This window comes from Camellia sinensis, chromosome 6, assembly GCF_055761805.1.
Source record: "Camellia sinensis isolate YWXY chromosome 6, ASM5576180v1, whole genome shotgun sequence".
Lineage (NCBI taxonomy): Eukaryota > Viridiplantae > Streptophyta > Magnoliopsida > Ericales > Theaceae > Camellia > Camellia sinensis.
The window spans coordinates 70,088,391-70,112,923 of record NC_138966.1 but is presented as its reverse complement, the minus strand read 5'-3'; the positions used below and the strand labels follow the sequence as shown (position 1 = coordinate 70,112,923).

General features: G+C 34.6%; 1 pseudogene across 1 annotated transcript in view; it reads left to right on the top strand.

Moving 5' to 3' along the window:
* Positions 1–24,533, top strand: part of LOC145792686 (rRNA biogenesis protein RRP5-like) — an 82,123-nt pseudogene that overhangs the window by 6,559 nt on the left and 51,031 nt on the right. The window contains exons 5-13 of the transcript XR_014332431.1: positions 3,278–3,377; positions 10,057–10,175; positions 10,275–10,397; positions 10,513–10,584; positions 12,089–12,181; positions 13,131–13,253; positions 15,016–15,201; positions 15,401–15,475; positions 17,553–17,687. The product of XR_014332431.1 is annotated as an rRNA biogenesis protein RRP5-like (transcript). The remainder of the gene's footprint in view (positions 1–3,277; positions 3,378–10,056; positions 10,176–10,274; positions 10,398–10,512; positions 10,585–12,088; positions 12,182–13,130; positions 13,254–15,015; positions 15,202–15,400; positions 15,476–17,552; positions 17,688–24,533) is intronic.

The window sequence follows — 24,533 nt, the reverse complement described above, 5'->3', positions numbered from 1 at the left end:
CCATCTTTGCCAATGATAATGTGACGTCATTGGCAACACTGTATTCATGATGGAATCGCACCATAGCAGTGAGAGTATCCACCTTACTCCGAAACTTGTCCATGGCGTTGAAACCTCACAAAGCATGGAAATAATAAACGGCGGGGAAATCATGGCAATAGTCACTAGAATCAATGGCGGACATCGGGAGAAACCAGAACAGTATTGGAAATCAAAGCAACTAAGTGGGACTAGGAATCAAAGCTAGTGAGGAAGGACGACTTACAACAGATGGGCTCAAAGTTGGGGCTGGAACAGGCTCGTTGGAGGGGAATGATGGAATTGGAGTAAACAGAATCTGCGAGAGAGCACTCTAGATCATTAGGAAGGGGAAGACCTTATTGGAAGGAAGATGTAGTACTCATAGCTTTTGAACTAGAAGGGACATCCAAGTGTATTGGGAAACCAAAGGGTGTTGTTTAGTACTATCATTACTTGTTGGGGAAGATGAAAAATACAACGGATCATGTCACATTGAGCAAATCAAGCGGTTAAGGACAGGTTGGCTTTGCCAATTGAAAAGCGCCACGTGTGCACAAGCAGTACACAAACGGATATTTGTGTCTGACCAGGGGGATGACTGAGCTAAGGAGGTAGACACTTAATATCACAAGGAGATTGCCCCTGAAGTAAGCTTCCACTTCACTAAGTACCGGTGTTTTAAAAGGCGCGCGAGTTGCAATGAGGAGCAACCTTGCGCTTCTAACAGGTCAAGGCGAGGTGTAATATGCAAGGTGCAGCTTAGGTGTTGAGGTGAGGGCTTTTTTTTTGAGGCGTGAGGTGTGGGCTCTTTTTTGAGGCGCAAGACGTGAGCTCATACCTATTTTTCTACTCCAATTGTTGATTAAGTGCTTTTTTTGTGGGAATACCCACAGGGATTCAAAACTTTTCAATATAAAATGACAAAACGTGGTCAAAAGAGAGCGAAAAGTGATAAAAGATTGAATGTTATGCTTTATATCTTTCGTTGGATATTATATTTCTAGTTTTTAGATTATTGAATGTTATGTTTAAAGATTATTGGAAATGGTTATGATTTTTGAAATTCTGTATATATTAGTTATGTTGAAAAGTTTGCCAATTTTATAATTTTGCTTTTCTTCTACTACTTGCGCTTCGCTTTGGTGAGGCGCGCACCTTGCCTCGTGCCTTGTGCTTAGGCTATAGGAGACCTTGTCGCCTCGGTGCGCCTAGAGCCTTTTAAAACACTGCTAAGTACAAGTGAAAGCTAAGGGGCAAATGAAGGTGGTTAATATGACCGAGGCAAGGCCTAGATTGGGCCGAACTCGTCACATGGGTCAAGCCCAACTAGCCTGCGTATGTGGTTAGATAAGGGCATAGGCCAAGTACACGAGATCGGCCAAACCTAGTCTAGCACCCTTGGACTGAGCCGAGCTTTGGGCTAGGGCTAGATACCGTATATTGGAATTAGGGTTGTGCGTCGAGAATGTTAGAGTTGGTCCAGCCACTATTTGGGCCAAGATAGGCAATGACCGAGCATCTGTAACTGGATCACACCACTAAGATCATCATATTGGCTAAGCACAGAGTGGCTAGTGTGGAAGAGCTTGACCGTACAACTAAGGGAGCACTCCCAGAGAGGGCTACCTTTTGGACTAAGTAACAAGGCCTTGTCCTTGGACTCAACTTAAGGTTGTAACAGAGGAATACATGTCATCAAAATCCCCAGGTGCTGGATTAAACAATTGGGGAAGAATCTTGCATCACATAATAGGCGAGCTCACATGAAGGATGTGCCTAACAGCATTGTGGTTCCCCCACTTAGGAATGATGATGACTAGTGAGAATTGTGGTAACCCTAGTCCTAGTGTTGTGAAAGGCGCACTTAGGCTTAGGGCGCAACTAGTGTCTTGAAGGGATCCAAGGCGAGGCACGTTAAATGAGTTGCGCGCCTTGGCCAGGTGGTGAAAGGCGCAAGGTGCGAGCCTAAGAGGGCTTTTTTTGTTTTTATTTTTGTTTCTGATGCTGATCTAACGGCTCTGATCTGTGTTCAAAAGGCTCCAACCCATAGGATTACAACTCATACAATATAACTCAACTCAAATCAGTCAACAGCTTAAATCCCTAATCTATTGAAGAAATCTGTGTCGTCTCTTCCTTTGGGCTCGTTTCTCTCGACTTCGACTTCGACTTCGAAATCTTGAGGTTAGTTCTTCTTCTTCTTCGTTAGTTGCTGTAAGGTGATTCAATTCAATTTGATTCGACTTTTTTTTTTTTTTTTTTTCCCTTGTTCTTTTTCTTCGTTGGTTGCTAGGTGACTTATTTTTTCTCTCCTCCTCCTCCTCCTCCCTCCCCTTCTACTTTGTTGCTCTCTGTTTTTTTCTTTTTCGACTTCGACTTTCTCTCTCTCTCTTCTTCTTCTTCTTCCTCCTCTTTGCTCTATGTTTTTTTCTTTTTCCAGCTTCTTCGACTCTCTTTCTCTCTTCCCTGCTTCTTTGCTGGGCAGGGTTCTTCTTTCTCTTCTTTTCTGTCTATTGCTGGGTTGGGTTTTTTTTCCTGTCTTTTTTTTTTTTTGCTTCTCTGTTACATGGAATAATGCAAAACGAGAATAACAACTATTTGTATAAGCAAGCACATGTCTTCTTTTTTTATTCTATGGTTTGAGAATTATTCGATAATTTGCCTTGGTTACTTTCTTCTTCTTCTTTTATTTAGTTTTTATTTTTTTATTTTTTTATTTTTTTTAATAATTTGTCTTAGTACTAGTATGAGTCATTAGTCTATGTTAATTTATTTATTTTTTACTAAGACTGCGTGCCTTGCTTCAATAAAGCCCGCACCTCACCTTGCGCCTTGCTCCTTGCGCCTTGCTCCTAAGAGACCTTTAGCGACTTGGTGCGCCGTGAGCCTTTAAAAACACTGCCTAGTCCTCTATAGCAGAGGTATGCCAATACTCAAATTAAATCCTCCCTTTTCAATTACCCATGAAAAAATAAGACTCCTAAGTATTATTGCTACATTATTAATTATTATGTGCTCTTTTAGCTCTTTATTATCTAGCTTTTAAGTTGTAAAATAAAAATTTTATTCCCTTATTTGCCTATATGACAAAAGAGGCTAGGTAAGGTACTCTTTTTGGTTTGATGTGGAGTCTGTTTCTTGCGAAATTGTGTTTGAGTTGAACACTCTACTCTTAACCATATCTTTTGTTTATCTCTCATGCTTATGTTCTGGTATGATTTTTTCTTTTCTTTTTCTAATTGTGTATGATTTACAGGTTATCACTGCATATGTGAAGAGCATTGAAGACCACGGCTATATACTTCATTTTGGATTGCCTTCATTTACTGGGTTTATGTCGAAAAACAGTCAAGCTGGTAATCGCTAGTCATCCTAGCATATCCATTCTAGTCACTTTTTGTCTTTTAATTAATCTTTGTTACATCTTTTTTGATAAGTAAATATGTATTAGAAAAAAACAAAAGGGCAAAGGGTACGCAACCTGTATTCAAGAGTATCAAAGAAGGCTTGATGCCAAGTTGAGCTCCTGATGAAATCTACAGTAGATGAGGATTGACAAAAAATCTTTTACACCATGAAGGAAAACTATGCAAAAGACAAATCTTGAACATAAAAGTTGCTAACACTGTTATCATAAAAAATGCACCCATTTCTTTCTTTTCATAAAACCACAAAATGCAGGGAGAAGCTTTCAATCAAGCTCTCTTTGTTCTCCTCCATTTGCAGCATTCCCAACTTTCCAACAACTCTCTTAATCAAGCAGGGATAACTCAAAGAACCCCAAAAATGTCCTAACAACAAATCCCAAAGCTCCCTAACCACCTCACAGTTGAGAAGCCAATGATCCAGAGCTTTGTTATTAGGATCTTACGATTCACGATTCGATTCACAATTTTTACAAAATCGATATGAATCTATGGGTGAATCTATTTTGGAAGTGAGTCTCTAGTGAATCGCGCAATTCACAATCGATTTACGATTCGATTCACTTTTTACAATTCATGCAATTCTTGAAGCGATCATGTTTGACATATTTCAATTTTTTTCTTCATTTTTTTAGTTAAAATGACATAATACAACTTCTAAGAGGGTTTAGTGCGAAATAACCAATATATATATATGATTTTTTTTTTTTTTAGATGAGGGAGTTTTTAATAGGATCCAATCAGATTCAGTCAAACCCAACATGTTTTAAACATTTCTCTCTTTTTTTTTTTCTTTTTTTTTCCTTAAAAAAAAAAAAACAGAATGTATATTCTAAAAATGTTTAAGGTTAAAGTAATTTCCAATATGAATTCATCTATTGCTATTTTATTGAAATAAATATATTTTAATATTACATGGATGAGGTTAGTTAAACCTAACGGTTCTACAAGTTCGTTATTATTGGGTCATTGTTACTTGTAAATGTATATATGATTATGAAATATCAACATCATTGTTAAGTTATTGTTTCTTGAAAATTAAGAGTTGATTTTAATTGAATAGATGGCTGAAATTGCAATAAAAGTATAGGGGACAAATAGGGCTTGTTTAGGATAATATATGGTTAAGAGTTTAAGCATGAAAAGATGAGATTTGGCACTGTTTAGGGGCTGTTAAAGTGCAGAAAATACAAGAGGGAAAGAAGGAGAAGAAGAAGACAGGTTGCGGAATCACTCTTAGAATCTTTTAGGCATTACACCTAGCATTTGATTGCATCACACAATCCGTAAAGAAGCTTCAAAAGCTTTGAAAATTTTCTTAAATATCAAATCTATTGAATTAGAAGAATTACATGACTTCATATAGACTTTAAAGACTTCCTATTCCAACTATAACAAGAGAAGTGAACTACTAAAAATTCTTTTACTTCTGAAACCAATTTAAGACCAAATAAGAAAATATGAATAAAATTCAATTCAGTAATTTGACCCACATGCCAACCCCTACAACCCAAGTTAGCAAATATGAAAATTACCAAAATACCGCTACCTTAAAATCCTAGTAAATTAAAACTAGTCATAAAATAAGACTAATAATACTAGAGACATGATTATGTATCGATTTTTTTTTTTTGAAATCATCCTAATTTTCAAATATCATCACTTGATGGAAAAGGGAATATCTATATATAAGAGATTAGAATCACTCTTATTAAGGGTTCCCTAGCTTGCTTGCCTACTTTGTGGATAGGGGGCTTTCATCATTTTTGCCTTTTTAATCTAGCCTTGTTGGGTAAATGACTTTGGATATTCGGAGAATAGAAAGACAATCTATGGAGAAGGGTGACGATAGAGGATGGTCTGACTTTGTCAAGCACGTGAGCTTTGTGGTGATGGTCATAGTGACCTTGGATCTTCATAGTGTTGTTGTGAACTAGGAAACTTTGATAGCAGATTACATGAGACTCCGGAATGGTTTGGGAATATCTCTCATTAGATTGCTCTAGGACTAGTAATTGGAGGCTATAAGTTATTTCTTTGAGCTTCTATACAGAATTACTGTTCATAGGAGTAAGATTGGCGGAATCATGGTAATGGGATTTTCTTGGTAAAGTCCTATTATTCTCTAACATTTGGTAGGGTGAGGATCTTATTTCCTTTTGAGGTGATTTGGGAGTTGGGAGCGCCAACAAAGGTGGCATTCTTTGTATGGATGATTGCGTTAGACTCTTTTCTTACTATTGATAAACTAAAGAAGAAAGGATATAGGCTCACTAATCACTTTATTAGTGTTGTGCTGCTTACGTTAGAAAGAGGAAACAATAGATGACTATTCCTTCTATTGATAACCTAAAGAAGACAGGGTATATACATACCAATCATTGTCATTGCTTATACGAGAAAGAAGAAGAAACAATAAATTAGGAGTGTTAGCAGAGTGTCAGTGTCTGACACGACACTTCTTTCATAGAAGTGTTCCTACTTGTGGATATATGGGAGCTTCTATTTGCACCCCAAAAAGTAGATTAGGCGCCCCAATTTAATGATATATTTTTTTTATTACTATTAAGTCCCTATTTAAAATGACCAAAAAGTACTTGACTTTGGAAAAAGTGTAAATAAAAGGGTTTTGAAAACCCCATTCATCATCAGCCCCAATATTCATCTTCTCTATTCTTTTCCTACTTTCATCACTTTGCATCTTCATACCCAACCCTAACCCAACCCTATTTACTTTAATCCATCATTCTTGTATTCTATTTCATATTGAAATCAATAATGGATAATAAAGAAGACGTTTCCAAGCAATTTTCTATAGAGAAATTAAGTGTTTAATTGTTGTTCATCATTTTTCGTAGGTTAGTTTTCCGAATTGATTTGACACTGAGCATCCGAACAAACTTCACATGTTTGGAATTAAGTATCCGGACAAAATATTTTGTTCGGCACTGAGTATCCATATGAAACAACTGGCCGAAATAAACTTCACGTGTTTGGAATTAAGTATCCGGATAAATATATTTTGTTCGGCACTGAGTATCCATATGAAACAATCGGAATCAATTTTTTGTGGTTTGGGCTTGAGTATCCGAATAAACTTCATATGTTTGGAATTAAGTATGCGGACAAATATATTTTGTTCCGCATTGAGTATCCATTTGAAACAACTGGGACTAGGTAGCCGCTGGTTAGGGGTGTGCGCGGTGCGGTTCGGGTAGCTTGAGAGTAAAATTATGAACCGAATGGCGGATTGGCAGATTGATAGATTGGTAAATTGCAGTTTGAGTGGTTTTGGATGGATTGGTAGATTGAAGAATATTTTAGCCAATTATCAAGTTTTTGCATAATATATAATACTAATTTGCATAATATTTTTCATATATATGACACAAACTAATTTTACATAATATTTTTCATATATATAACTACTAATTTGTAATAAATTTCACATATTAAATATCTTTCACACTCATTTTTACTTTCATATTTTATTATAGGTTAAAAAATATATATGTATTAACTATAGCGGAGCAGAGCGGTTTCGAAGGCGGATTATAAATTTTAAAGTTTAAACCGCAGTACAATTTTAACGGATTGGGCAATATTTTGCACAGCCCTACCGTTGGTTGATGTAGGAGTAGTAGTTTGCTTTGATAGACGGATTGCATAGAGGAGTAGAGAGAGACCCTCTTCGTCTCGAATGAACTCAGAATCCCTTTTCGTCGCTTGGAATTCCAGAGACTCCGAATGTGGTTTTTGTTCCTCTGTTTATTGGTAATAGGGTGTACAAAGTAGATTTGTATAGGGTTTTAGAGCTTTTAAGATTAGGATAGGTATTATTTAGAGTGTCCAAACAAATAAATAAAATTTCAAATTTATTATTGGGGTGCTCAAAGTAATGGGGTCCTCAACCTACATTTTAGGGTGCAAATAGAAGCTCCCGTGGATATATATTAAAATATAGGGTAAATTACAAATACACCCCCTGAGGTTAATTTAAAATACAAATTCTGAAAATTACATTCCACCTGTTGAAGTTTTTAATTTCATAACAAATAGTCTCTTTTGTTAATAAATCATCAAATGAATTAACAGTTTTTAATGATGTCAGAAATTTATTTTAATTAATAATTCATGTAATTTTATTATTCTATAGAAGAGTAGTCAAAAATTTTATTTTTTTAGTTAATTCTGTTAAATAAAAAATTCTGACAAGAAGGTATTTGTAATTTTCCAAATTACAAGGGATAATCCATATTTTAAGCAAATCTTAGGAGGTATATTTGTAATTTGCTCTAAAATATAATTATATATATGAGAATTTATATGCTTGAGTTTAAGTTGCCCCTTTCCCACCCAGCCCCTCCTGAACCTAATCAGATTCTACTTGCCCATTCCCAAACTCATCCCATTAAGGTTGGGATATTTTACTAAAAAAAGCATGGATGATTGTATCACGTGGTGGTTGTGGAGAGAAAGAGATGGATGCACTTTTGAGGACACAGAGTTGGTGGTGCAAAAATTAAAGATTTGTTTATTGCATAGTTCTCATTTTGGTATGAAGGATTTTTTTTTTTGTTTTTTTTTTCGAATCCTCTTTTGCCCTAGTTAGTTGATAATGTAGGAGAGCTCAATTTTTGTGCTGAGCCAATATAATGCATTTTGAATTTTTTGAAAATTTTGAACCTCATACCTTATATACAAAGGTCGTTTCTTAGAAAAAAAAGAAAAGAAAAAAGAAAAGAAAAATATTGAGATTGAAAGGTGAATACCTTACTCCGCTCCTAGAACTTTTTTCTTCTTCATGATCAAGCGTAAAACTCTGGACCCCTCTTTCTCATGTTCCTAGTAGTACTTGAACCACATTTCCCATTTGATACTTCGTGGCATGTCTTTAGCTTCTGATATTGTTGTTTCTTAGTTATGGGCAAAGTTTCAAAAAGCGGTGCTATGTAATGGTTGCGGTCTCAGGCGCCACCCGTTATGCCCACTTTTGCGGTGTGACAGAAAATTGCATGTGTAACTACTGTAACGGTAGAGTAACAGTCTTAATGTCCCATTAAGGTGCAGGTAAGCCTCTAAATAGGCTTGGTTTGGAAAAAAACAAAGTTTTCAGGGCCCTTCAAACATCCTTGGTTTGGAAAAACAAAGTTTTTAGAGCCCTTCAACCAAAAATTATTGATATACCTCAGAATCCTCAGATGTATTATCTATAGCCTTATTTTTATCTTTGAAAGGTTTGAACAACTTTAGAATCTCGGATCAAGAGAGGGAGAGGGTTCCAAACCTGTAGATGACCTTAGAGGCCCTAGTGGGCTTTGACTTGCATGGTCAGTGGGAGATAGAGTGAGATTGACAAAGCCTGAAAGGAAAGGAGAGGAGACGAGAGACAACAGGATGCCGTTGCCATTGATGGGGTCACCTCATCAGGGAGCTTTAGCTTCTAGATATTTCTTTTAACCTTCTCTTTTATTGACTGTCTTTTGATATGATCTGGAAGAGTGCTGTCTTTTGATATGCTTTAGAGTGATGTTCTCTAGATAGATGATAGAGATGTTATACACTATCTATAACAGTCATTAATATCTACAATTCTGTTTCTACTTTTATTTATTATTTACATAGATTGTCATTTATCTGCCAATTTTTTTCCTATGCAATTTATTTAATGTGATTACATTAAATATGAAATTATAAATATAAAAACACTGCTAGTATTTTTGTTTATTGTATGATTATGAACATTGCCTTTATTTTTTAATTTTTTTTTTTAAATTTTAGATTAGATCGTTGTTTTTATTTATTTAGTGAATTGAGTTTAGTTTATGGACATTAAGTGGGATGTTTGCATAATTTTATGGATGTCTTCAAATCATTCTCTTTTTAATCCAAGATTCCACATATAATTTTGTACACATTTAAATGTGAAATTGATTTTTTTTTTAACCAAATGTAATTTTGTGATATATAAAATCATTGATTATTGAAAAAATGTATTTATAGTAATTGGAAAATATTATTAAAATATGGCATATATTGTATAATACTTTAAAAAAAACAAAATTTATCAAAATCTATTTTAAATCTCAATAAATGTGATTCTGAAATAAAACAAGTGTATTGGTCAGTTTTCTTTCAATTGCATGAAGAAAAAAAATAAATTCATGGTTCTGGTTGCCGCAACCATTACACTACGGCCGTTATACTCTGCCACGTCACTGCCATCACAACCGTTACGGTAGCTGCAACCATTATTTGAAACCTTGGTTTCCATAGATGGGATCATTTGACTCTACAATTCATTGTATATATAAATTTGTTGTGCATCTCTTTTTTTTTCCAATGAGGTCTTCATTTCTTATGAAAAAATATCCCCTGAAATTATTAAGTATAAGCTTCACAATGACGATCAGGCCATTCTTTGTTTCGCAAAAATCAAACACTATTCCCTTTTATTTTTATATTTTCTCTCTCAGAATTCTCTCTTATGTTGCAATCTACTTGTAATATGTTTATGAGGACTCTCTTATGGTTGCATTAGTGGCTTGTGATTTGCAGCTCATCTAGTAACATGTTTTATTTTTTCATTTTTTTTACCCTTCTCTGGCAGAAAGCAGGGAAATTAGGGTCAATATTGGACAACTTTTACAAGGGGTTGTCAAAAGCGTCGACAAAACTCGTATAGTAGTTTATCTGAGTTCTGATGCTGATATGGTGTCTAAATGTGTGGTATGCCTTGTCATTGCTTAGTATTCTTTTATTATTAATTGTCCTGTTCTCAAGCAATTTATTTTGTTGTTTAACACTTCAATTTGTACTTCTATACAGACCAAGGAGCTTAAAGGCATTTCAATTGATCTTCTCATTCCGGGCATGATGGTTAATGCATGTGTACAATCAACCCTTGAAAACGGAATCATGTTATCATTCCTTACGTACTTTACGGGAACTGTGAGTTTGCAGTGTCTGTCATATTTTTGCAGCAATAAGATCATGATTTAACAGGTTATAAATTTGTTCAATTTAACTGTCTGCCACCGTGATCTTTCATTTCATATCTTTACAGGTTGACATATTTCACTTGCAAAAAGCATTCCCTACTTCAAATTGGAAAGATGATTACAATCAAAATAAGAAGGTTTGGGCACTTTCTCACCCATTTTTTTGGTATCTCTGGTGTAGAAATCTATAATAGGATTCTTTGCCCCCCTTTATCTAACCCATTTATTGCTGTTGTCATTTGGCGTATCTGAGCTTAAGGCTTAAGGTGTTCATGGTTGTGTACTTTTTTGCCATAAGTTTAGGTCTTGAGATTTATTTTGGATTCGAAGTTTGTTTAGAAGTTTGGGACAAGTTTGCAAAGTATTCAAGAACAATAATGAGACTTTAGACATCTGGTAAACATTGATATCATCTTTTTGGAGTGACAAGTTCAGCACAAAGACTACTGTAATTCCTAGTACAAGCGGTTGACAACAATTTCTTTTTCTAGTAAAGCATGTTAGGCTGGAATGTAATTATGTTTTGATAGTTTTGTTAATGTGAATTATGTGACATGTCCTTGAAACTCAAAACTTAGGTTAAAATCAATACTTCAATTGCATCATATGAATCTTGAACTTACTGCAATAAAATGTTTTAATTTCATGTGTAGGAAAAGATAAGATTTGTGGACACGGGTGAAATCAGAGAATGCTATAGTGAATGATATAATATGTAGTTTATTTGATGTGACAGTATTTTGTGCTTTGCACCACATAGATACTTATATTGGAAGGCTTCAAGAGATAATTAATTGCACACTTATTAATTGTAAATTATATGATTGTACATCAACAATCCATTTTTTTATGGTGAAGCTAAATGTTCACTCATTAAATACAAGAGCCATTGTAAATATTAGAGTGTTAGACTCCAACCGAAGAAGCACAAACACGGACACAAACACTGGCAAGGGATATGGTGATTTAAAAAAAATGAGGACATGGGCATTGCAGGGATACGACAATAAAAACATATTATTTTTTATACATTTTTATTTGCTATGAAGATTAATATTAATCTCCACAAACAATCAAAATTAACAAAAACTGACCGTAATTCAATATATATATATAACTAGATTTAAATAATTAATAGACAATCCATAAAAATATCCATCAAAAGCAGTAAAGAAGAGGGGGAAAAAACTACTTGGCATGTCCCCGAAGTGTCCTCAGCCTGGCCTTGAAAAACAAATTAATTAAATAAGGTGACACATCAGCTGGTGTGTCCCGTATGTGTCCGCCTTGTCCCTGGCGTGTCCGACACTGCTACGGCACTTGTGTTGGAGTGTTTGTGCTTCATATCATAACTGGTGCTTTATAAATATAGAAGTTTCGATGGAGCAAAGCATCATAAGAGGGAATTGGCCTTATTGGAGTGATTTGTTCTCTTGCTGATTTACCTTCACTGAGATTTGTTTAAATTGCTCTTTGCAGGGATTCTATAATTTTATTTGCTTTTGTTTCTTGTGCTAGAAATATAAAATTTAATCCATTGATAGTTTTCCAGCCATGGTCTCTAAAGCCATTAATTCTTTCTCAAATTTTGATGAGTTTTCATTTTTTGTATTTTTACTAATATCTGTTACCTGGGATTAGGTCAATGCTCGGATATTATTCATTGATCCCTTCACTAGAGCTGTTGGTTTGACTCTGAATCCTCACCTTGTCCATTACAAGGCTCCACCTTTTGTAAGTTTAGTACTTATGATAATTCTGAGCTTTCTCCTGGAATATACCAAGTTGCAAGAACGTTGATTGCAATCAGAGATCATTTATTTTGTGCTGTTATTTATTAAATGTTGCTTGGAGTGAATGTGATCTAGTACTTCTTAGTTCTTATATGTTCAGATTCTAAATATGATTTGGGTTGTTTCGAATTAACAGTTGAACCCTGTGCATAGGAAAAAGGTACAATTAACATGCGTGAGGCCAAGCTTCAGCTTGTGCATTCTTTTGGGCTCAAGCTTGGTATTTTTGGTTTTGAGACTTGGTTTATTACGCTTTTCCATAGTGCATTAAAAGAAAATTTTTCACTGGACAAGTTGAACAGTTTTATTAAAATCCATTTGTACATGGGGTCACCAGAATGAAGCAAAATAGTAAAAGCCTGCTTTGTACACAAAAGACTTGAAAATCTCTAGGACAGGTTTACGATTGTAGCATGCATATGCTAGTTAACTTACCTAAGCATACTTTAGCTTCGCTTATTGGCTCTTGTGCCTAAAGGGATTTGGTGCTGCTCAGGCTTCACTGACAATTCTCTTTGTTTCTGCCAATAACTTTTGTTTTCCTTCTTCTTTTGCATTCTATCTGATATATATATATATATATATATTATGTACTAGTTGAATGTGTTTTGGAATAGCGAAATTGATATACAATTTGCTCAGTTATGGAGTTCATTTTTTGGGTTCATTATGCAACTTGTTAAAACTGGAGATATCTTTGACCATTCAAAAGTAATCAGGGTGGATAGAGGATTCGGTCTTCTACTTGAGGTCCCTACTTCTCCAATCCCAACTCCAGCATATGTCAGTGTTAGTTCATCCTGGCATCTTAAGTTGTAGTGGTGATCTTGATTTTATTCAGCTGGGCTACTGATTTTGTAATGGTAATATTTAATTTATGAGATTCCTAGGTATCTGATGTCGCTGACAAGGATGTTAGGAAATTGGAAAAAAACTTCAAGCAAGGGAGCCATGTTCGTGTTCAGATTCTAGGATTTAGGCACTTGGAAGGGCTCGCTATGGGTGTTTTAAAGGTCACTTTTATATCTTCCATTGAATTCTATTTGAGGTTGAATATTCTAGGTTGAACTATATTTTAGTTTAGGTTGTTATTGTGGTGCTTTTGATGGTTGGACTCTTTTGTGTGTGCTTTTGTACTGGTTACATTATATGTATGTACACAAGTAAATTTCCTCCGGGACTTCATTACCATTTATGATGTTTTTATTTGTTTTACAAGAAAAGTTACATTTTTAAGAAAAGAAGCTGTAATTTTTGGCCTCAGTTTGATGAACTAATTTTTAAAAGAACTGCATATATTTTGTTGTGGCGTTGGTTTGAGTCACGAGAATTAGCCTCTCCGCAAAAAAAACCACTATAGAAAAAGAGTGGAGGGATGGCTGCCTGCCTACCTAGTACCTCTCCAAGACTCCGCTGTAATGCACTGGATACAACCTTTGTTTTCAGTTAGCATTGTGCGTTGGGTTCTTATTGGATAGCACGTCCCCATTTCTTCCACATGGTGAAGGAATATTGTTGGGGAAAAAAACATAGAAGATTTGTAGGTTTTTTTTTTTTTTTTAAATTTTAATTTTTAATTTTTTATTAACATATACCCTCTTTGAAGGTCTTTTGGGCTTTCAAAAATTTCTTGTTAACAGTTTGTTTATTGCCTTTGTTTTAGGTAACCCAGCAAGGCATGTGTACTAATGTTTTGTGTGCATTATTACATGTGCACCAGGGTCTCTATAAAACTTTATTTGTACTTACAGAAATATAGTCTACTTAGAAGTAGTGTTGCTGGAAAATGCCAACACCTTAGCGACGTTTTGGAATGCACGTTCCGAAACATGGTACACTTTCGTTCCAAAATGGTGAATTTAGTGGTCCCATAATTTGTTTCTATGTTTTTTATTAAAAGGTCTCCTTAATAGGGAAAATTTAAATATAATGAACTAAAATTGAGATGGAATGGAGTTTTGGATTATGAAAATGTAAAACAATGGGCTTTAATATTCATAGAAGTGTGTTGTTGAATCATCAATTTGAAGAAAAATAAACTATAATATATTGGATATTAAATTAAGAAGTCCACCTCTATCGTACCACATTTTAGAGCATGTGGTGTATTACGTTCCTGTTCCCATTCCTCGTACAGGAATGATCCACATTCTAGGTAACATAACTTAGAAGGTTAAATTCCGTTTCTCAAGTGTTGAATGGATTCATAGGATATTTTGTTTGTATAAAGAGTGCCACTTGATTGGGATCTTGGAACTATTAATGTATTTTATTTAGTGATTTCATACCCTATCATGATTATATCTCTAAGTACATTTTTCTCATTGATGCTCAATTTTGTATCCACATAAAGCTTTGGTTCATCTGTTGATTTAATCCCATCCCTTTCAATATACACCTTTCTTAGTCCACCAAATCGTATTGCACACTGTCTACAGCATCATTCTTTAATATATACTTTTCCTTTTGATTGGGTGCTGTTATTGATTGATTAGCAAAAATGTTTTAGCAAGATATGTTCTGATTTAAGGCTTTTTGATGTGCTTCTTCTAGTAATGAATTTTCTCTAATGCAAAAGAAATGATTGTTTTGGCTTACAAATTGCCTTGTTATTGCTAAAAAGTAAATATAAATAGCGGACTGGTTGGAATATATTAAGGGGATTTATATGGTTAAGTGTGAAAAAATGGTGTTTTTGCTTCCTCAATGTTACTAATGAATATGTGGCTTATCTGGTTGCATACATTCTTGTCCTTGCGTTTTTCTTTTAAGCAGAGTAGCGCCTTTGAAAGTTCAGTTTTCACTCACTCCGATGTGCAGCCTGGCATGGTGGTAAGAGCTAAAGTAACTGTTGTGGACAATTTTGGGGCCATTGTTCAATTTCCCAGTGGTGTCAAGTCACTTTGTCCCCTTCGACATATGTCAGAGTTTGAAATAGCAAAGCCTAGAAAAAAGTTTCAGGTTATTTTTAAGCAACATGTCCTCTTAAAGATGCTTTTATTACTGCATTTTTTCTGTGGGTAGTTTGCACCAGTTCATGATGTATATTGAGAGCAGAAATACTTTTTGTTTGTTTGTTTTTTTTCATCTTGTTAAAAGAGATGATTCTTTTTCTTGTCAGTTACTTTGTTTAATGTTATCTTTGGTAATTTCTGTGCAGGTTGGAGCTGAACTACAGTTCCGTGTGCTTGGATGCAAGTCCAAGAGAATCACTGTTACTCACAAGAAAACACTAGTATGCTTTTCCAGACTTACCATGAACAAGCTTATAAACTTTAAAGAACTCCTTTAAAACTTAAATTAGAAGTTCAAACCCTTTTATTGGATTGGTCCTGTTTCAAAATCTATGAATGGAATGATTGAAATTGATCAAATTTGTAATTCCAAGCTTGCCTTGTTGCACTAGAGAAGTGTCTAGCTGGTAGAAAATAATTCCTCTGCTAAACCCAAATAATTTGTATGAGGTCTTAATCATTATTGATTTGTGAATGATGCTACTCGTGTTTTTTCTGATCTGCTATATTTTCTTCTAAAGTTTTTGTTCCTTTTATCTTTCTGCTGTTTCAGTGTATTTTTCTGAGGTAATAAGACATTCACTGTTATTTGGTGTTTAAAATCACATTTTGATGTATCTATGTCCCTATCAATGAACTAGTGCACTGGGATTGTGAAACTTGTTAAAATTATGCTTTTGGTTTACGGAGTTTTTATGAAAGAAACCTTATATGCCTTTGAGGAATAACTCTATTGTTGTAAATTTAACTTGGTTGGTTTGTGTTCCTCTCTGCTGCATCTTAGCAATTCTTTTGTTCTCTTTGTCAACCATTACCAAATGGGTACATACAGGTTCACGTTGTATTAGAGAATGTGTTGAGGGGCCACACATAAGTAACACCCCTTGTATAATCAAATAAAATACAAAGAAAGAAAACAAGAAAAAGTATAGAAAATAACATCTAAAAAAAAAATTCTCTTAGTCCCTGAATTGCCTCAATAACACGCCATTTCCACAAATGGTGTTTTTTTTCTCTTTTGTGATTTCCATCCGGTTTTCGAATAACCCCATAAAATTTAATTTCCAGATATACTTTTTCTCAAATTGTCTCATGCATTCATCCAGGAAAACAGAAAGGCAGTAATATGCTTCTTTGGAAAACCTTTCCTCCAACATGGGACTGCTCGTACCCTTTAGAAGACTTCACCTCTTAGCTGAAATCAACCGGACCCCACCCCAACCTTATTCTTTACTGTCCCTGTGTATCTCACATGTCACAGCTTACCAAGTATAAATTTTAATAGCATCTCATGAGTTGAGGGTGGAAAATTCCTCCGTATTGTAGGTGCTACTGTGCTGGAAGTAGAGTTGATAATGTCATCTTATTCTTGAGCATAGCAAGCTCTCTTTGAGACCTAAGGATTTATTTTTGCAACATTTGTTTTTCATCAGCATGAATTTTGTGAATTTTTCAATTATCATAATTTGGGCTGACTGGATTGCTATGAAGTATATGATGTTGTAGGAGGGGTCACCTTCTCAATTCACCTGTTAGTTATGCGGACTCATATTACATGCTTGTATATGCCTCTTTATTTTAAAGAGTTGCATTTCATTTCAGTCCTCATTTGTAAAAGTGAATATTTCAATTTTGAACTCAATTTTTTATTCTTTTCTATGAGTTGGTTTTTGTTGAGATCCTTTGAGTAACTCAATGAGACTTTCCCAACTACCAAGGATCAGCTCGTTGAATTGTTCTTCTTTACTCAGTGTGGTATCAGTTATGTCATTGAATGTTCATTTTCAATTTTTGTTCTTGTTCCCTCAGCAAAAAAAGAAAAATAAATAATAATCACTTGCTGCTACCTGTGCACCTGTGTTGGCAGTATTGCACATGGCAAATCATCTGAGGCTGGATTCTATTATCCTGTTTCAATTGGTGTGGTCTGTAATGTGTCCTAAATATTATCATGTCGTATTTGATCTTGTATTGCTAGTTGCTACTAATTTATCCTTGCATTGTTCAACGCCTGAATCTAGTCCCCCCATTTAATGAATCTAAATGAGAGAAATTTTGGTTACAGTGTAAGCTATTATTGTAGGTTGCATATGTCAAGAAACATGCTATCAAAATGTAGGAATAAATCTTAGAGTAACAAATTTTACTCCATTTGATACAAAATGCAAAAAAAATTTTTGGGTGCTAACAACCCTCTTCATTTCTGTTAATTTCTGTTATTCAAAATGAAAAATTAAAATAAAATTGCAATACACTCATGTATGATGTTTTGTACATTTTTTTTCTGTATCTTTTCAGGTGAAATCAATGCTTGGAATTGTTAGTTCATACTGATGCTACTGAAGGATTAATAACACATGGATGGATAACCAAGATCGAAAACCATGGATGCTTTGTGCGATTTTACAATGGAGTACAGGGATTTGCCTCAAGGTTAGTATCAGCACCTTTAATTTCAGTTCCAGTCACTTTCTTTTGCCTTGAGTGTGAATTGTGGTAATAATGTGATTGTAATTGAATGACTATTGTCTTACTTATCAAGAAAAAAAAGTAGTGTAATTACATAATGATGGTCTTTAGGCCTCTTCTCTTCTTTGAAATTAGCTATGCTAAACAATATAAAATAGCTGGTTTCTTTTGTTTCCTTTGGCTCCCAACTCCAAAGGTTTTTAGCTCTTATGCTTTTGTTTAACGTCAATTTTTTTTTTTTTTGCATGAATATGATTTTAGTAGTTGTCAAATAAAGCTATGGTTTTTGTCTAAGAGATGTGGAATCTAAATAATTAGTGGTTCTATATTTAGACTTTAGTTATGGCATAAGCCCGATTAACTTATTGACTTTGGGGGTTTGGATGATTTGACAACTTCTTGAGTCTCTAAATAGATATGATGTATTTATTTGGACTCTGCATTTTCTTCATTAAAATTCTTCAATTTTTTGAATGAGCAAACTATACCACGCTTGCCAAAAGTTACATTACATATATTTGGAAAACCAGATTGGTTCCATAGCGCAAAACAAAACATGCTATGACTCTTTACTTTTTTATAATCTGTTGCGAATATCATTGTCCTGTTAGAGGCCATGGAGGGTGATGTGTCAATTTTAATTACTTGCAAGTGTATGGACCATACAATAGTATAGTTTAATGAATGCGAGGTTGAACCCACAAACACTTACGATTTTTGCAAAAACTAATCAATTTCAAATTAAATAGATCCTAATGTAGTGAACAAATTTTGGTGTGATTGAAATTAATTATAAATATGCAATAAAAAAATAATTAAATAAATATAGAAATAATGGAATTGAAGAATAAATTAATCTGATGAATAGAACTAAGGTTTCAAAATCCACACTCAAGCATGCAAAATAATTAATAACATAATCTGAATGGTTTTTTTTTTTTTTTTTTTAATTCTCTTCACAATAATATGGAAATCAATCTCAATTATTATGGAAAATAGGATCGTTAAATTCTTTTGAAAATAATTATCTTATGTACGTTCTTCCTCGCCTAAAAGTTAAAAATCTAATCATCTAATGCATCCGTTTGCACAAATCACAGTAGATATCCAATATACGAATTGAACAAGATAATAATCAAGGCAAACTATTAATCAGTAGATTTCAAATCATGAAAGAAACATGATTAAATTCATGTCCAAAATTTACTGAATTAATTACGAAGAGACAAGAATGATTAATCAATTAAATCACAATTCAAGAAAATACAATTAGGTTAATATTTAATTACTATGAAGCATGAGGTTTCATCTTTAACCTTAATTAATAGTTTAGTTACACATTGCTGAAGAAATAATCAAAGTCATAAAAATCCCAAGGAGTTGGTCTGGTGGCAAGGCCTTGGGTCTTGGGGGTGTGCTTCTTCGAAGGTTCAGGATCGAAACCTCTTAGGTACTAACAATTCCTTGGGGCAATTGGACTAGGGGTTAACCCTTGAATTAATTGTGGTGCACTAATGGGAAACTCCTTGCCAAGGGCCTGTGCACCCTTGGGGAGTAGTTGGGTTTTGATCTGGACACCCAAGTGTCAGTCAAAAAAAAAAAAAAAAAAAAAAATCGAAGTTATAAAACTTACTATTATTGAAGAAGATAATAGCAAAACCCTAACAATCTTTTTCTTTTTCTCTCTCTAAAAAGTCGTCCCTAAATAATAAGGGTTACATGTGTTTATATAAAAGAGAAAACCTAAACCTAATCTAATAATAATAAACTATTATTAAATAAAAATACAATTTGTAATAAAAAAAATTATTCTCCTTGCTGAGGGCCTGGGCACCACTGGGAATTAGTTGGGTTTTGATCCGGACACCCCGTGCCAATAAAAAAAAAATTGTTCTCCCGTGAGTAGTATGGCAAAAGTGGTGCAGTTTGGTTTCTGAAGATATCCACTTGATTCGAGAAATAATTTGGTGCTTTTTGGGTCTTGGTACAATTGGACAATGCCAAATTTGCTAAAAATATAGAATTGGTGTTGCTAGAATGGCTTGAACTAGGAACCTCAAGAATAGAATCACCACACTACCAACTAGGCTAGACACCTCAATGTGTTATAAATAATTCCAAAAAAGTTTTTTAATCTTTTCCTATGCATATTCCAATTTCCTTCATTTAAGAGCATTTTTCCATTAAACTTCCAGAATACCTAAAAACATAAAAATAAGTATAATAAAATAAAATAATATATAAAATAGGTCTAACAAAGAATAAATTAAAGGTATAAAATAGGCATTATAATGGACATGTCAGAGGGACCACTTCTTTGGAATTTCATAGTTGTTTGCTCGGAGGTGTTTCTAATTGTGATGGGTAGGCTGAAGTGATTACTTGGTCCTTGCTCTTATGACAATCTATTGTGAGATATCTTGGATTTTTTTGTTTATTCTCAAGGGTTTTTTGTTTTTTGGAGTCTTGGTGGCACAGGACAATAAGAAAGAAAAAGAACAGAGAAATCTTAGGATTCAGCACCTAAAGAGTTTGGTTTCAGCACCAATCATAGAGGAAATCATCCTAGGTTTCAGCACCTGAGGAGTTTGGCTTCAACACCAACCATAGCAAAAATCCTAATGATAACTATTAATTTCTTTCAAGTCCACTAAAACCTATTACGCATAGGCTTATTTGTAGGCATTCTAAATAAACCCTATCTATAATAAAACACTACACTTACTGGATCCTAGTGGAACACTAAAACCTCAAAAATAAAAAATATAGGATAATGCTAGTAAAGTAATAAATTGTAGTCTTCAATTCATCTTTATTTTTTGCCTTTTTGCCCCTATCATTTCTCTCTAGCTAAGAAAAGAACTCTTGTCCGGAGAGTTGTAATGGCTCTATTGTATACAAAGTTCAACAGTAGGCTTTATGGGCTGGAGCGGAAACAACAACTGCGACTTTGGTAGTGCTCATTATGCCAAAGATCTTGTGTGGCATAAGGATACATGCTGAGCTGGCGAACTTCATTGGGCTTGGTTTTGAATGGTTGTAGTGTGGGCTGGGTTAATGGGTTAAAGAGTTTTTGGGATTAGTCAGTCAGTTGTAATGAGATTTTGGTTTGGGCTGTTTAACGATTGATCTAATTAGTTGGATGCTACTCAAAAGATCTAATTCGTTGGATAGAATTTGGATAATACTGTCTTAGGTTGGTTCTTGGGTTAGGTTTTAAAGTGATATGGGTTTATGGGTCAAAACAGGGTTGGGTAATGGCAGTACAAGCTTTGCACATCGTTGTCTTCATGTCGATTTATTGACGAATAAGCCTTAGAATGATAACGATGGAATAGATAGAAGCTGCAACAATTGATGACAACGTGGCAACAATATCATAGTAGCATGATGGAAGCTATGTTACTATGATATCAAAGACTTGTTGGGAACTCGAAGGCATTGTGGAAAAGTTGCAGGCAATGATGTGTACAATGAAAGATTTAGGTGATGTTTTCAGACCTAAAGGTTGAATGAGATGGTAGTGCCTTTTGGGGTAAACCAAAGGTTATCTGTAATGGAAGCTATGTTACTATGACATCGAAGACTTGTTGGGAACTCGAAGGCATTGTGGAAAAGATGCAGGCAATGATGTGGACAATGAAAGATTTAGGTGATGTTGCCAGACCTGAAGGTTGAATGAGATGGTAGTGCCTTTGGGGTAAACGAGAGGTTATTTGTAACAATGACACAACACTTGTGAGATGATGTACCAGTTTGGGAGTTTAACGTTGTAAGGTAATAGATTGATTTAGTTCTTATTCCAAAATTGGTATTTTTTTTGGTTTCTGGTGGATTTTTTAGTGAGTTGGCTAAATTGATTGGGTTAGAATAAGTTGGAAAGGTATTAGGCTGGGCTAGTTTAGTTCTTAGTGGGTTGGGTGATTGGCTATAATGAGTTTTTGTGGGTTTATGTGAGAAACAAAATTTCATTTCTTTTTCATCGAAACAACGAAAATGCTTTTGTGGAATATCGAATTTCGATGTTTCCACTGAAACAAGCTGAAATGTACTAAAACACAACGAAACATACTGAAACAACGAGCTGTTTCGATACCTATTAAGGTTATTTAACAATGGTCATTTCTATTTGCTTCTTTTTGTTAAAAAAATAAAAAAATAAAAATAAAAATAAAAAAGTGGAAAAGGAAAAAAAATTAAATTTATTAGAGAATATGAGAAACTATATCTAAAAATAAGAAAATGAGAGATAGTGAGGACAAGATAAAACCTGTATGATTAAGTCACTTGTTCTTTTTCTTTGTTACTCCCAGCGCAGAGTTTTTTTTCATCCCTACTATTCCTTAATTTTTATTTAAAAAAAAAAAATTGTAAATCTCTATCCTAATTAAGCGTTTAACAAATTTTGTTTTTAATGAGCTTCTAAGGCTTTAACATAAGAAAATCAAAGTAGAAAGTAGGTAATTGATTGGGGAAATGTTGTAGTTTGCATTAGAACTGACTTATACATCAGTTGGGTGCAAATTGAAAGGACATAGAAAAAAGAATATGAAGAGTTAATTGTTCTTTAACCTTTCCAAATCAACACGGCTTTGTTTTTTTGTAGAAGGATGAAGCTGATTTTTATGGAAGTCAAGGGGTGTGTTTCTTTGAAGGAGGAGTTGCGGTTAGATTGGAAAAGTGATCCGATAGAAGGCACAAAGAACCATATGTAAATTAGTCATATGGAGGTTGGGCTGTTTGTTTGCGAATTACCATTCAAGTTATAGAACGAAGACATTTTTGAACAGATCGACATAAACTATGGAGGGCTAGTTGAGATCGATTACTTGGCTTTCGAGAATTTGTTGACAAGTAGATTGAAGGTACAAGGTTTCGATTGTTGTTTCCTTCCAACTGCGATGGAGTTTAAGGTAGCTGATGAAGTCATCAAAGTTCGTTTGAGGGTAGTTTTAAAATCAATTAAACCTAGAGCAGGCAATCGACAATGGAGTTTCGGGTGAGGAAGTGCAGTAAGCTCAAGCATCAACAATTGGGTCGTTGGGGACAGATGGTAGACAAAGCTAACATGTGGCATTGGAGTAGACAAAGGGTGGTACAATGAGGTTTACTTTCTCAAGGAACATGAGGAAGTGGAAAGGGTGGGAAACAATCAAAAAGGGAAGGTTAGTGTCGAGGGATGCAAACGATAGGTGCATGACAAAATAGGTAGTGTCTTTTTGATTCTTGCCCAAATTGTAGTCGAGAAGGAAGGATTTAAATGGGAATGGGCATATACCTTAGTTACCCATAGAGACTGGACCCACTATGATTGTCAACAATGTCCTATGTTTAATAAGGAATACAATATGAGTGATAATTCAAATGTAAAGTTTCTAGGAATCATGGGATTGAGGAAAGCACTATTCAGGGGAAAAAAGTGGATGAGACTTAGAGGTGGTTGAGTGAGATGATGAAGTTTGTGTCTTTCTCTTTAGACGAGGATGTCACATTTTAAACATTTGCTTCAAACATTGGGATTATCTTTGGTTATAGCTGGGGGAAGGTAAGGATTTGAAAAAGGGGTGGTAATAGCAGAAAAGGTTACAAGGAGTTAAAAAATTTAGCGAGCAACATTAATTATGAAGGACGTCACAAGGAGGTTACAAGTAATGTTAGTTCTCAACAAAAGATTTTAAGTTGGAATGTTATAGATATGTGGTCTCGTAAAAAGAATGGGGTAATAAATGACTTTGAAAGTTTATCAGCCAAATATAGTTATTTTTCGAGAGTCTAAAATTGAGAGTTGTGACAAGCATTTCATTAAAAGTATTTGGGAATCTAGGTTTAGAAAATAGGCTCTCTTGCTAGCTTGTGGGATGTCAAGGTGAATTTTGATTATTTGGGATGAGTGAGTGGTCACTTATTGTGAAATTCTTGTAGGGGAATTCTCATTTTTTGTTAGGTTCAAAAATGGTGATAATAATGCGTGGTGGTTGACCAAAGTCTATGGCCCAAATAGGCCTAGTGGAAGGAAGGATTGGTGGGAGGAGGTGGTACGTTTAAATTGGCTTTTTCATCCCAATTGGAGTGTGGGGGGTGATTTTAATGTGGTCAAATGTGTCAGAAAGACTCAATTAGACTTCAACAAATAGGAGCATGAGGGACTTTGACTCTTTAATAAGAGATTGTGATTTGATTGACCCCTCTTTGTGTAATGCTATATTCACTTGGGTCTAATCTTCAAAAAATTTGATATGTAGTAGGTTGGATAGGTTCTTAGTTGCTTCGGGATGGGAGGAATTATTTCCTAGTTCAAGGTAGGAGGGTCTTTCAAGAATCGTTTTAGATCATTGTCTGGCGATCATGGAGAGTTGTCCATTAATATGGGGTCCATCACCTTTTAGGTTTGAAAATATGTGCTAGGAACACCATTCTTTTAAGAAAGATTTTGGGGTGTGATGGAATAGTTGTGGATGTCATTCATGGGAGGGTTTTAGGTTTGTGAAAAAACTAAAGAAGATCAAGGAAAACTTGAAGATGTGGAATAGAGGTTTTTGGAGATTTGAAAGGAACAAAGAATTAGATTATTAGGAATATTGAGGAGTTGGATAACCATTGAGGCTAGGGAGGATTTGGTGGGGAATTTGAGATCCAAATGGGCTGATTTAAAAGTGAATTTGGAAGATTTAATTTTATGGAGCATATTTTTTTGGGCCCAAAAGGCAAAATTAAAATGGGTTAAGGAGGGTGATGTTAACTCAAGGCTCTTTCATAGAATGACTAATGGAAAGATGAAAAAGACATTCATCAAAATATTGGAGGTTGATC